This window comes from Nicotiana sylvestris, chromosome 9 (genome assembly GCF_000393655.2).
Source record: "Nicotiana sylvestris chromosome 9, ASM39365v2, whole genome shotgun sequence".
NCBI classification, from domain to species: domain Eukaryota; kingdom Viridiplantae; phylum Streptophyta; class Magnoliopsida; order Solanales; family Solanaceae; genus Nicotiana; species Nicotiana sylvestris.
The window spans coordinates 168,480,966-168,496,557 of record NC_091065.1 but is presented as its reverse complement, the minus strand read 5'-3'; the positions used below and the strand labels follow the sequence as shown (position 1 = coordinate 168,496,557).

The window sequence follows — 15,592 nt, the reverse complement described above, 5'->3', positions numbered from 1 at the left end:
CCATATACGTCTAAAAAATGAAAAGATGGGTTAGAATCCTATCATTAGGAAAGACGAGGGAAAAGCAAAAGTAAGAGTAACATACTCTTAAGCCCATATCAGCTAACTTATCCATCAAGTCAGCACCGGGAACAGTCCGAAGGGCCGCATTCTCGGTTGCGGAGCATAGCATGTTGAACTGCGGCACCAGATCCTCCGTGTCCCCAAAGAGATTGACATCCGAAGGGATCTCAAGAATACGGGCTGAGCCTCCTACATGAACCACCGAGTGAGTAAGTCCCTCCTCAAACATCCTGAGATCATCAGGGTCAAGGTCCGATTCGGATTCATAATCATTGACCACCACGCCTTTTCCTCTTTCAGCACCTGAAAAGGAAGCACGACCAACTGCGGCGGATGAGGGTACGTCCGAAACTACAACGGCAGCCCCAAAAATTTGACCTTCTGCCATGATAGGTTGCTGACCACCGACAATGGTGGGAATCTCTGATTGAGCCGAGGCGAAGGCCGATTCCGCCCCTATGGGGGGAGCCGCGACAACCCCCTCTCCAGATCCTGTCGAAGGAGAGTCGTCTAGGTGAATCACTGTGGGGGTGTTGTCTCGAACGCCACTCATCGTCTTTTTGACGGCCCCTCTTCTTCCTCAATAGCGGAGATTCACCCGTCGGGTGAACGACACAGTTCGAAACTTCGGCCTGAGAAGCGGCCCTCACAGGAGTAACCACGACCGCAGACTAAACTGAAGCAACCCTCGACGAAGGTCAGGCAGTGGGTACCGTGATAGGGCGAGTAGATGAGGCTGGCTGCCAGAAAGCTAATGGAGGAACCCTCACTCTCCGCACCCTCCCTGACACCGACGAACAACACGTGAGGAATTAAATACAACGAGGGAAAAGAGAAAAACGGCGAACAGAAATGACATCTTACCAGAAAGAGGCCTGCGCCCATACTTGTCATAGAAAGCCGCCAACGTGCGAACCCCCGCCGTATGAGGGAGAATAACGCTCACCCACTCACGGATATTTTTGACAGGTGGAGGGGGCAATTTCTCAGCTGCAAAAACATAAACAGGGTTTAGTACTATAATGGAAAATGGTCGAATATATCCCCGACTAAAAGCATGAGACTTACGTGCAAAGTTCCATTTCTCAGGGAACCCCGTCGGATCCGCCACAATGTGTTCAGTCCGCACATAGAAATAATTCTCATAAAAACGACGGTTAGTCCTGTCGTCCATCTTCACCACCAGACTCTTCAACTCCCGAGGACGCATGTGAAGCATCATGTCGCGGATAAGCTGAGGGGCGAAGATACTGAGCAGGTGGTCCAAGGTGATCTCACGACCGACAAGTTCCGCAAACTTGAGCAACATAAGGAACAACTTGTACGACAAAAGTTGGGCAGGGCATACCTCGTAAAAATGACAGAAGTCTACAACCAGGGGAGGGAGATGAAGTGTGTATCCAATAGGGAAGGGGTAGGCGTAAAATACACAGTACCCAGGACGGTTAAAATGAACTATGTTGTCTCCTACCGCCGGTCGCATGTTGACGTAGCCGAGGATCCCCCACTTGGTTTTCAACTCTGCAATGTCTTTTTCCCTCATAGTAGAAGGGACAAGCTCCGGCTCCGCCCTGGCGCGACTGCTGAAGTCGGTCAATTCTCTCATAGTGCGAGGAAAAATCTCGACTATCGACGGGACCTCCTCGTCTTCCACCGCATCCACCCCTCCAATGGCCTGAGCAGCACTTTCCGGTGCCAGAATTGTGACAGGGAGATCGGTGCGACAGGAATCACCAGCCATTTTTCCCAGATGAGGCGGCAAAAAGATAACGGAAAGAAAGGATGAAAATTTTCAGTTAACTAAGGGCAAATGAAAACTTGAAGTATCAGGAAAGAAGTCTATCAGCAAAATTCTTCCGAGTAAAAGGCAAAGAAGTGTGTCAATCGAATGATAAGTTCCATCGATTTATAAGAGACATAAATCCCCCGAGCACGAAACCCAAGAGTCGCTAATCAAACCTGATAAGGCACGAAACGTTACAGTTCCTCAGGAACGTGTGTCATAATGGCGGTTACCACAAAATAATGTTTTGATGTCGAATGACATTTCAGTTCCGAAACAGCCACAACGGTTCACGGGTATCGAAAGAACGTCGCCACCTCGCCTAAAACCCAAGTAATGTAACTAAGGAACGAGAAGTCAAATTTCGCTCGAATTAGTAGCAATCATGATCCGTCCGCAGGGCCCGACAGAGGGCGACCCCGACAGACGGAGGGATTAACTGTATTGGTCAAAATCTGATCGTCACGACCGAGTTGACCAACGTCCCGCCTAAGAGACCGGGCAGTAAACGATAACATAGCTCATTCTACATCCCATTCTCGACACCCGTCGAGTCAAAAGGAACAATGTCTAAAAACGATCAAGGCACACTAGATGCGAGAGAGCATCGGACCAAGTAAATGGCAAGGGTGTCTTGACTATATATAATAGGAGAAAGCCTTCGATTAAGGGGGTCTACTCCCCCTTCTCTCTCTCTCAAGCTCTCTTCTTGTAATCTTTATAGAAAAGAAGTAATCTGCTAAAGAACATGCAAAGCTATCTCCCCTATCGATTGATGGGAGTCACAATGTTGAATTTCAACAAGATCGACTTTATTTATTCCATCCTATTATTATCTACACTATTAGCTCTTTGATCTGGAATTTATCATGTATGACTAAGATTTACCCTTTCATTTTCTTTGATTGATTTATTCAAAAAGATTCCAATATCTTTCGAATCAAACACGTGGTATAATCAAAGAGTTGAATGAAGGCTGACTACCGTGTGATTTCAGTATGTGTTAGTTCCCCATGTCAATTATAATTGCAGTTAGCTAGTATAGTGCTTTATATCTAAATTAATTTTTGTCTAGAATATGACTAATAAAAGAATCGAAACAAGCGTCCTTTTTTGTTCCTTTTATTTTGAATAGGAAAGTATAGCAATATGTTGCTTGAATTGATGGCCACAATGTTTAGCTAACCAACCCATTTGCTCTATAACACTTACTAATATTATTATCAGGTTGACTTTCATATGGTCAAGGTATATATGTTAAAGATAGTGGTGCACTTATATATATTATCAAAATCCTGGATCCGTCGCTGCTTTGCCGGCCAGGGATAGAGAAAGGAAGTAATCCCTTTAGTCTGCAAGTTTCAATGGCTCCTCGATACATGTCCTCTAAATTGTACTTGAATTCAAAACCCATATCTGTCAGCTTCTTTGATGAAAAACTAGCCACAGGCACCTTATCAATGTTCTTAAACATGTCAATTCCCCAAGATTGTGATCAAGCCATGTTCACATTTTCTTTGTGCAAAACACGAATGAGCTCATTATTTTGGTTATACATCATTTGAGAACAAGGAATTTGTAATTCTGTTTTTCTTTACTCACACTTAATATATGTTTATCCCAACCAATCTAGGATTGGGGAATGAAGATTATAGTTAATCGTTTTTTTAGTTTTTATCTTTTTTTAAATATTTAATAGTTAATTAATTTGAATTTAATTAATTTTTTGCCCATGGGCCAGCCTTATAAGCCTCAATTTTAAATGGGCTCAAAAAATTTTAACCCAACCCTACCCAAGTAACGGGCTGGATTGGGCTAACCTCATGGACGAAGCCTATTTTGACGGCTCTAATCCCAACCAATGAATACGTACACATAATGTATCTTCATATACATAGATAGTTAATGCGCATTTTCAGCTAATTTAATTGTCACTTAACTATGATACGTTCAATATGATTTAATATAAATATCTATGAGGATAAATATTTACTCGACGTATTATAATAACATAAGATGGAGGAGAGGCTTACTGAGAAGGGACATAGTACTCTGGCCATTTCTCTCGGACCATCTTTGCGACGTCGTATATGATTGCATGATCTGAAGAGCAAAGGAATCTTCCTTGTGCTTTGGGATTCTCATACAAGAATATGTGAGCCTCACAAAGATCATCCAAATGCACATATTTACCTTGCTTTATTATTGAGTAATGTGCTTCATTCCCTGCATGTCTCAATCAGATTTAATTTAAATAGAAAAAAGATTGCTTTACTTTAACAGCCCCATCTGATGTCATTTCTATGTAAAAATTACCGCCAAGGCTTATAGTCTAGTTATATCAATAGTATTCTTCCACACAATAGGTGTGAGTTCGATCTGTAAGTAATTACATATTTATTATAGAGAGTTGCCAGTAATTATCTTTAAATGGTGTGATTGTGTAATTAAAGTAATTTTTACATGGTCGTGAAAATCAAGTAATACCTGTAATTAGTGAAAGAGCAGTAATTAGGCTTGGTGGAAATGTTGGAGTGATGAATGGACCTACAACTAACGTTGGTATAATACTAATAAACTCTATTTTCTTTGCTTTAGTTGCTTCCCATGCTGCTTTTTCTGCCAATATCTTAGAAGCAAAATACATCTGCAGAAAAATTAAATACCCATTAAAATTATATGATTAAGAAAGAAAGTCCTAATTAAAGAAAAGGAATTAATAAGCAAATAATTAGTAGGCTAACCCATCCAGTCATCTTCTTAGCATATATGAAATCCAAGTCACTCCACTTTGCTCTTATCGTAGACAAGTTTTTGGTGTTGTTGGATGTCAACAGTTCCAGCAGATGAAGTGAAAACCAGCCTCTTCACTGTTTTTGCTTTATCACATGATTCTATTATGCTTAATATTCCACGGACTGTTGGTTTGGTTACTTCATTCTGTCAAACATATACACACGCGTATAAAAGTATTTTAATACTTGTGATCTTAATTAATATGAAATAATATTTGTGTGGCATCTGATATATAATATAAAATAACATTTGTATAAGTAGGAGGGGGGGGGGGGGGGGAATTGGCACGTCAAGTCAGTAGTGGCGTACTACCAAATACCAATACAATTTATAGGTTTGTTTGGGTCCCGAACTACGACAGTTTTAAAACTTTATTTCATGGCTCAATTCAAATATATATTTTCTATTATTTAAGTGATATTGGAATATTGTATGTATACATATTATTTTTCAGAATTATTTGTACACATATGTGTTTGACTCAAAATATATCTAAACTTTTTTGAACAAATCAATCAAAGATGATGAAGGGGTAAATCGTAGTCAGACATAATAAATTCAAGATCAAAGAGCTAGTTGTATGGACGGTATATAGGACGAAAAAGATGCAAACGATCTTATCGAAATTTAACATTGTGACTTCCATCAATCGATGGGGGGACATCTTTACATGTTCTTCTATTGATTGCTTCTTTCATATCAAGATTACAAGAATAGAGCTTAGGAGAGAGAAAGGGGGAAGGACCCTCGAAGGTTTTCCCTTACTAGATATAGTCAAGGCACCCTTGCCCTTTACTTGTTCTGACGCTCTCTCGCCTCCAATATGTCATGGTCGTCCTCTTAGGCACTGCTCTTTCCGACTCGACGGATGTCGAGAAAGGGATGTAGAATGGGCTATGTTATCTTTCACTGCCCGGTCATTTAGGCGGAGCGTTGGTCAGTTCGGTCGTGACAGTCAGATTTTGACCAATATAGTTAGGCCCTCCGTCTGTCGGGGCCGTCCTCTATCGAGCTCAGCGGACGGATCATGATTGCTACGAATTCGAGCGAAATCTGACTTCTGACTTCTCATTCCTTAGTTACATTACTTCGGTTTTAGGCGGGGTGGCGGTGTTCTTTCGATACCCATGGACCATTGCGGCGGTTTTGGAACCGAAACGCCGTTTGGTATCAAAGCGCCGTTTCGTGGTAACCGCCATTATGACACATGTTCCTGGGGAACTGAAACGTTTCGTGCCCTATCAGATTCGATTAGCGACTCTTGGGTTTCGTGCTCATGAGATTTATGTCTCTTATAAATAGAGGGAGCTTATCATTTGATTGACACACTTCTTTACCTTTTACTCGAGAGAATTCTGCATATATACTTTCTTTCTGACACTCCAAGTTTTCGTTTTCCTTTAATCAACTAAAAATCTCCATCCTTTCCTTCAGTTGTCTTTTTGCCGCATCATCTGGAAAAAATGGCTGGTGATTCGTCTCGCACCGATATCCCTGCCACAGTTCCGGCACTGGAAAGCGCTGCTCAGGCCACCGGAGGGGTAGATGTGGTGGAAGACGAGGAGGTCCCGTCGATAGTCGAGATTTTACCTCGCCCTATGAGGGAATTTACCGACTTCAATACTCGCGCCGGGGCGGAGTCAGAGCTTGTCCCTTCTATTCTGAGAGAAGCGTACATTGCAGAGTTGAAAACCAGGTGGAGGATCCCCGGCTACGTCGACATGCAACCGGCGGTAGGAAACGACATTGTTCATTTTGACCATCCTAGGTAATGTGTATTTTACGCCTACCCCTTCCTTATTGGGTATATGCTTCCTCTCCCTCTCTTGGTGGTAGAATTCTGCCGTTTTTATGAGGTATGCCCCGCTCAACTTTCGTCGTACCTATACAAGCTATTCCTTATGTTGCTCAAATTTGCGGAATTTGCCGGTCGTGAGGTCACTTTGGACCATCTGCTCAATATCTTCGCCCCTCAACTCATCCGCGGCACGATGCTTCACATGCGTCCTCGGGGGTCGAAGAGTCTGGTGGTGAAAATGGACGACAAGACCAATCATCATTTTTATGAGAATTATTTCTATGTGCGGACTGAGCACATTATAGCGGATCCTATAGGGTTCCCTAAGAAATGGAACTTTGCACGTAAGTCTCATGCTTCTAGTAGGAGATATATCCGACCATTTTTGTTACAGTACTAAATCCTGTTATGTTTTTGCAGCTGAGAAATTGCTGCCTCCCCCTATCGAAAATATCCGCGAGTGGGTGCGCGCCATTCTCCCTCATACGGCGGGGGTCCGCACATGGGTGACCTTTTATGACAAGTATGGGCACAGGCCTCTTTCTGGTAAGATGTCGTTTTTGTTCGCCGTTTTTCTTTTCTCCCTCTTTGTTTTTAATTCCTCACACGTTGTTCATTGGTATCAGGGAGGGTGAGGAGAGTGAGGGCTCCTCCGTTGGTTTTCCCGCATTCTGCCTCATCTACTCACCCTATCGCGGTATCCACCGCCCGACCTTCGTTGAGGGCTACTTCAGTTGAGTCTGCGGTCATGGTTACTCCTGCGAGGGCCGCTTCTCAGGACGAAGTTCCGACCAGTGTCGCTCGCCCGACGGGTGAATCTCCGCCTACTGGGGAAGAGGAGGGGCCATCGAAAAGGCGGCGAGTGGAGTTTGAGACCGTGCCCCAACAGTTATTCATCTAGACGACTCCCTTACGACGGGATCTGGAGAGGGGGTTGTCGTGGCTCCCCCCGTAGGGATGGAACCAACCATTGCCTCGGCTCAATCAGAGATTCCCGCTGTTGTCGGTGGTCAGCAACCTGTCGTGGCGGAAGGTCAGACTTCTGGGGCCACCATTGTAATTTCGGACGTACCCTCATCCTCTGCAATTGGTCGTGCTTCCTCTTCAGCTGCTGAAAGAGGAAAAGGCGTGGTGGTCGACGATTACGAATTCGAGTCGGACCTCGACCCTGATGATGTCAGGATGTTTGAGGGGGGCCTTACTTACTCGGTGGTTCGTGCCAGAGGCTCGGCTTGTATTCTTGAGATCCCTTTAGATACCAATCTCTTGGGGGACACGGAGGATCTGGTGCCGCAGTTCAGCATGTTATGCTCTGCAGCCGAGAATGCGGCCCTTCGGTCCGTTCCTAATGTTGATTTGATAGATGAGGTGGCCGCTATGGCTTAAGGGTATGTTATGCTTACTTCCGCTTTTCCCTCGCCTTTCTTGACGGTACGATTCTAACCCTGTTTAACCAAAAAGATGATTCTTTGGTCAAAGCTAAAGATAAATAGAAATTCGGGCTACTGATAATCAGGAGACGAAAAAGAAATAATAGACTTTTTGAGAATGACAAATAAGCAGTAGATAAGTTTGTATTTTAATGTAATGTTGATGGTATCCTATGTGTTTACAAGTGACCTGACCTCCTCCTTTTATAGTTGATCCTAAATAAAGGAGTAATACCTTAGCCTTAATGAGACAATTATGAGCAATAAATGACATTAAATAAGACGTTACACAATCATTCCTATTTAATACCAATTCTCTAACGAATTGGGTATTTAATATTGAATTTGGATTCCTTTTTGTCATCATATCCATGTCTTCAATGCCTTCTGATCTCTTGGCTTTAAATGGCCTAAATAGGTACGAAGCTTGTACTATTCGAATTGCCTCTCGTGCCTATTCAGCTTTCCTTTTCCCGTATCTGTTGTCACTCGTGCCTCTTAATTGATCATCATGCTTTGACCATTTTGACCAGTCCTCGTGTCATGCCACGTCATCTTCAATGTAAATTCAGTTTTTTCCCAATACAAACCCGTCTTTATATTTTTTAGACGTATATGGTGGAAGTGGAAAGCATTCGCAAGGCCAATATTCGGGCCAAGATTTTCTTGAAGATATTGGAGAAATATCGTCGTTACTACGACAAGTGTCGCGAGATGCATGGACGGCTGAAGGAAAACCCCGGTAATCGGGCTCTTGGTGAGGAGTTGGAGAAGAGGCGCCAGGAATTGATGCAGGCTATCCGCAGCAGGAGTGTGCTTGAGGAGCAACTTTGAATAAAGGACGTGGAGCTCGAGTTGGGCAAGGGGGTCGCCACAGAGTGCAAGCATCTGCAGGAGAAATTGAGTTCAATGCAGTAGGAGATAGATTAGAACTTGATTAAGGTCGAGATGCTGAACGCGGAATGGATGGGGAAATTGACTGGGCTGGAGAACAAGGTTGCTGGGTTGGAGAGCATCGAGAGTGCTTGGTCCGCGGCTTCGGCGAGGGCGGTGGCCCAAGAGAATACCATCTGCGTCCTCCAGTCCGAGCAGGAGTCAGAAAGAGCGACGGCTACCCTTATGGAGGCCAGGCTTCAGGAGCGCATTAGTGAGATTAATCAAGAGGCATCGGTTCTGGGAGATCGGGTCGCAGCACTGGAGGCAGAAAATGGGCGACTGTTGGCTCAGATTGAATCTTCCTCCACCGACATTGCTCCTCACCACCTATATGAGCTTTCGGTTCATGCTGAAGCTCAGCGGGATATATATAAGAGTTTGTGGGAGGCGGACAATATTACTGAGGCCGCATATGAAGAGGCACGAGCAAAAGCGCGGGAGGCCCGTGTCAACTATCGTTATGACTCTGTGACTCCGGAGGCCGAAGAGGGTGCGGATGATGAGGGAGAGCTTCCTGGAGATGATGGTGGTGGTGATGACACCGAGTGAAAGAATGTTGTCTTAGTCTATTTTCTGTTTTCTTTTTTATTCATCGTTGATTGTCGTTGTTCCTTTCTTTCTTCTTTTTTTTTATTGTTGGCTTGGGCCATATGTAATTTGCGACCGTTAGCGTGGTGACCTTGTATAAAGAAGAATTTTTTCATTGTTATCTACCTCGTGCTTTATCTTTGTTTTCTCTTTTTTATGACTTTGGCGCGGGATGGATTCCCGTATGGCGAGTCCCTGTCTTTTCTTCCCTTTTGTTTACTGACGGCCCTTGGCCTTAGATATATCTCGAACTTTTCCCTTTGGCTTTGGCGAAGATCCTTGGCCTTAAAGGGTGTTATTTCGAACTTATCGAAATGGTAACCCATCGTCGTTCGATCGAGGTCGAACTCTTCTTCTTGGCGAAGGCCCTTGGCCTTAAAGGGTGTTATTTTGAACTTATCGAAATAGTAACCCGTCGTCGTTCGATCGAGGTCAAACTCTTCTTTTTGGCAAAGGCCCTTGGTCTTAAAGGGCTTTATTTCGAACTTATCGAAATAGTAACCCGTTGTAGTTCGATCGAGGTCAAACTCTTCTTTTTGGTGAAGGCTCTTGGCCTTAAAAGGAGTTATTTCGAACTTATCGAAATAGTAACTCGTCGTCGTTCGATCGAGGTCGAACTCTTCTTTTTGGCGAAGGCCCTTGGCCTTAAAGGGCATTATTTTGAAATTATCAAAATAGTAACTCATCATCGTTCGATCGAGGTCGAACTCTTCTTTTTGGCGAAGGCCCTTGGCCTTAAAGGGTGCTATTTCAAACTTATCGAAATAGTAACCCGTCGTCGTTCGATCGAGGTCGAACTCTTATTTTTGGCGAAGGCCCTTGGACTTAAAGGGCGTTATTTCGAACTTATCGAAATAGTAGCTCGTCGTCGTTCGATCGAGGTCGAACTCTTCTTTTTGGCGAAGGCCCTTGGCCTTAAAGGGAATTTTTTCGAACTTATCAAAATAGTAATCCGTCATTGTTCGATCGAGGTCGAATTCTTCTTTTTGGCGAAGGCCCTTGGCCTTAAAGGGTATTATTTCGAAATTATCGAAAAAATAACTCGTCGTCGTTCGATCGAGGTCAAACTCTTCTTTTTGGCGAAGGCCCTTGGCCTTAAAAGGCGTTATTTCGAACTTATCGAAATAGTAACCCATCGTCGTTCGATCGAGGTCGAACTCTTCTTTTTGGCGAAGGCCCTTGGCCTTAAAGGGCATTATTTTGAAATTATCGAAATAGTAACTCATCATCGTTCGATCGAGGTCGAACTCTTCTTTTTGGCAAAGGCCCTTGGCCTTAAAGGGTGCTATTTCGAACTTATCGAAATAGTAACCTGTCATCTTTCGATCGAGGTCGAACTCTTCTTTTTGGTGAAGGTCCTTAGCCTTAAAGGGCGTTATTTCGAACTTATCAAAATAGTAACCATCGTCGTTCGATCGAGGTCGAACTCTTCTTTTTGGCGAAGGCCCTTGGCCTTAAAGGGTGTTATTTCAAACTTATCGAAATAGTAACCCATCATCATTCCGGTTTTTGGAGAATCAAACATCCTTCGGGGGAGTCCCAGTTCGTTTGACATTGTTTGCATCAGAGGGTGCAACGTCGGAGAGTACGAAACATCGATGTTTCGCTTAGGCTCATTCTGTGCACACATCGTAGTTTCCTTGTCTGACTCCTGCCTTTCGGCTTAGAGATGTCACCGGCGGGCGGTATTTCGGTTGTTTTGTGGTCGTTTCTCGTTATTTAATTGAGATGTTTCTTTGCTCGCTCGCCCGCGCGGTATTTGTGTTCCTACTTGAGCAAAGAGTAGAAGGTGAGCTAAAATGATATTTTCCTTACCCCCCTCCGGTGGTCCGGTGAAGGAGAGAAGGTTTGTAACGTTGTTTGTTCTGTTTGGCATTTCGATGGTTGATGGGGCGAGAATTTCTAAATTCAGTGACTCTACTTGGCTCTCCTTCCTCTTCTGTGCTGTGCCTTTGTCCCGCGTGGGTTGGTTTTGCCTTAGCGCTCTTTTCGGTGGGTAATCGTTTTTCTTGTCTTTGATCTAGGAGAGACTAGGAAATTTTACTAAGAAATCCCCATAGATAACGCCAAATTGTTTGACTCAAAAGATATCTAAGCCTTTTTCAACAAATCAATCGAAGATGATGAAGGCATAAATCTTAGTCAGACATAATAAATTCCATATCAAAGAGCTAGTTGTATGGACTGTATATAGGACGAAAAAGATGCAAACGAACTTATCGAAATTCAACATTGTGACTTCCATCGATCGATGGGGGGACAACTTTACATGTTCTTTTGTAGATTGCTTCTTTCATATCAAGATTACAAGAAGAGAGCTTAGGAGAGAGAAAGGGGGAAGGACCCTCTACAATCGAAGGTTTTCCCTTACTATATATAGTCAAGGCACCCTTGCCCTTTACTTGGTCCGATGCTCTCTCGCCTCCAATATGTCATAGTCGTCCTCTTAGACACTACTCTTTCCGACTCGACGGATGTCGGGAAAGGGATGTAGAGTGGGCTATGTTATCTTTCACTGCCCAGTCATTTAGGCGGGGCATTGGTCAGTTCGGTCGTGACTGTCAGATTTTGACCAATACAATATGTAAGTGATTCCCCCCCCCCCCCCGAAGTGTTTGTCAATGCTCGAGTAAAACACCCTTTACTATAGGATGTTTTCTGCCACTGTATTAAGTTATATGGTTCTTTGTGTTTTTTGTTCCGAATATTTAGACAAAGGCGGAGCTAGAGAGTGCACGAGGGGTTCATCCAAACCCTTAGTCAAAAAATTACATCGTATTTATGGGTGAAATTATTTTTATGTATATATTTAATAAATAGTCAATTCGGGCCCATTGGCTTTGTCGTATGTTATTTTTTTTAGATTTTGAAGTTTTTAGAAAAAAATCCTGACTCTACCTCTGTATTTAGATACTACGCACCTCGGGGTCCTTAGAATCAAAATCCATAGGGGTGGCCACATGAAATACTCCTTGGCAGCCATGAATGGCTTCATCAAAGCTTCCTTCTTCTGTCAACTCCGCTTTCCACAGCGTCAGGTTGCTATCAGCTTTTGGCAACTCCAGAAGATGTTTCACTTTGTTCTTGTTCTCTACCATGCCAAAACAACTCATGTCATTTATATGATGATATGGCTTGAATCGGTAAGAAATTTAAGAAAAACTAAAACTTATGGTTTAGAACATGTATGTTATTGTATTTGTGTATCTTTAAAAATTTTGGCCTTAATTATACTATAACTTGTATGTGGTTATAAAGATTAAATGAGAAGTGTAAAGTTAATTGTTTTCAAATTTAGAAGTGTGTCATTTTTTCCGAACATATTAAAAAGAAAAGTATGTAACATCAACCGGATTGGAGGAAGTATATAATAAGAATAGTAATTCGATACAAACTATGATCAGTTAATATAATGAAGCCTTTTAATAGTTTAACTTCTATCTACAGAAAATTCAGAAAGAATTACACCATTATTTTATAATCGAGATCTCGAGATGATTGTAAGTAATTGTTCATAACAAATGGAGCCAATAACATTACCAGGATCACGAACAGTAGCGTGAACATTATAGTCACGTTGAAGGAGTTTCATAACAAGCCAAGACCCAATAAATCCAGCTGCTCCTGTCACACAAACTGTTGGCCCTGGAGGAGAATTTGGGGCATGAATAGTGGCCATTTGTGAAAGAAAAATAAAAGATATAGAAGTAAGAAGAAGACGTTTTTTTATTTCAGCAAATTCACAGATATGTGCTCTATTTATGCCTATGGCTTAGAATACAGCTTGCAGTGCGAGTAGGGTAAAACATTGGCACTACTAGTATTGGAATAAATAATTAGAGCACTTAGGGCTTGTTTGATACAAGGAATAAGGAATAATTAATCACGGGAATAAATTTGAGATGAGTTTATTCTACGTTTGGTTAGGATAAAATCGCGGTATAACAAAATCCTGAAATTAGTAATCCCGGATTATAGTGTTATTTTATCCCTGTGGAAGGGTGAGATAACAATCCCAGACTAACTAATCACAGGATAATTAATTCTGAGATAACTTATTTTCCAACTAAATGATCCCTTAGTGTTTAAATTAAATAATTTGATTTTGATAGTTAAAAATTAAATTTAAAATACTTGTCAGTTCACTATAGTTAAAGTGATATAAATTGTGTCTGTGAATGGCATATCTCTTGCATTAGGTTGATGTAAATAGAGACGTAACTACTCTTGTCTAAGGAGAGTCAATTATTTCTCATTAGCAAAAAAATTATATTTTGCAAATAAATAAAAAATATATATTAGATATTCAATTCTCTTGACTTTTTCTATTGTTCACTTCTTTAAATATTAAGGCGGGACAACCAAAGGATGTGGTACAGTGGATGAGACTGTTCTTCCCTTAACCAGAGGTCTCGGGTTCGAACCCTGGGTATGGAAAAAATTCTTGGTAGGGAGCATTTCCCTTCGAATGAAATTCTACGCGGCGTAAATTCGGATATAGTCGGGCTCCAATGCAGGTACCGAATACCGAGTGAGAAACAAAAAAACATATTGAGGCGGATACGTTTTCCCCCAAATATTAGTTGGTAGCTGGTAGGCACGTGATTTTAATTTGTAAATCAAACCAAAAACGACTAGTAGGTATTGGCTCGCCGGAAATTGAAACACTACAGTATTTTATGTAATTTGCATTTACCTCTTGTGATAAGGTCCGGAAAAACCTCCAATGTTATTATTCCGTTTTCTTTATAAATCTTTAACTCGTAGCCAAATGTCAAAAGTTCTTTCGTAAAATCATGGGAATTTTCTATTTCTGTTCACTTTGAGAGTGAAATCCTATAATTAGTTATGTAACAATACTATATTGAATTACCTTCATTAAGGAAAATGAGGGCTAGCTGCTGACAGAAGAAAATTAAATAAATTGGTTAACCTTTCCCATTTAGCTTCTTTGAGGTTTGTGGTTTCGCTAACCTTCAGTTCACTAAATTAGGTGTTGATTAATATATAATTTTGATGAATATATATTAAACTTTTCCCATTGGACTGCCGGTTGGGGCATAGGCACATACAAAGGCGGAGCTAGAATTTAAAATTTATGAGTTCTGAACTTGACGTCGAATTCGTAGCTAGTTATAGTTATTGAATTCATAACTAAATATTTATATATATTTAATGAATTTTCTAATACAAATACAAAGTCTAAATAAAAGCTCTGGGTTTATTCGAATCCGTAATTAATACTCTTCCTCTGCCCCTGAGTACATACTTGGCGATAGTTGTGAGTAATAGAAAGTAAAAGTAATATTTCTTGCGTTTCAATTTATGTGATAGTAGCTTGGATTAAGAAGAAAAAAACAAAGGAACTTTTGAGCAAAGAAATAACTTTCGGACTTCAAGACATAATTTGTTCCCTGATAAGGCTACTATTTTCCATATCCAAAAGCTATATAGTTCTATGAGGAATATATTTGTCCTGACAATATCGTTATCCTATAGGTACAAATTCGATCAGAAGCAATCAGTCCACAAGTCCAACCAAATACCAGGTGAATTTATTAGAATTCCTCGGTTGTAAGTGTAAGCATTTAAATTTATCGAATTTAAATCGATAAAATAATAGAGATTGTATTTTAATATATTAGTCCAACTAAATATTATGAGCAAAGATAATTGAATTAATAATATATAACTCTAATACATATGAGTTAAATAAATGAGTCTAAATATATTGGGTTAGCCCATTCGATTGAGCTACGAGTGATGGGCCCACTTCATTAAGCCTAAGATGTCATCTTCCTAGAGGTCCAATTTGGTGTCACGTGTCAAATGACGTGCCACGCCAAGTCAAGCGGAAGAGCCAATAGTATCTTGTCACGTGCCAAAATGACAAGGCACGTCAAGTCAATTTAAAAGACCAATGAAACCGCGCCACATGTGCAAGTGACATGTTTCTTGCCAATCAAATGCGGCTTCGTCACTCTTTAATCTGATTGGTCGGAAAGAGTTTGTTCTTATCACAACTCTTCTTTTCCACAACTATAAGGAGACTTCATAACTCCGTAAGACACCATAAGTCATAATGAGAAGCAAGAAAGAGCTCGGATCAAACGCCGCAAATTTCTCTACAAGTTTCAAGCTTCAAGCAATCAAGTCCAAGTTCAAGAAATCAAGTCCAAGCTCAAGAACGAAAAACAA

The 15,592-nt window shown here is 41.5% G+C and overlaps 1 pseudogene; it reads right to left on the bottom strand.

The window, feature by feature from the left end:
* Positions 1–3,089: 3,089 nt before the first annotated feature.
* Positions 3,090–13,100, bottom strand: LOC104229201 (dihydroflavonol 4-reductase-like; annotated as a pseudogene).
* Positions 13,101–15,592: the final 2,492 nt, after the last annotated feature.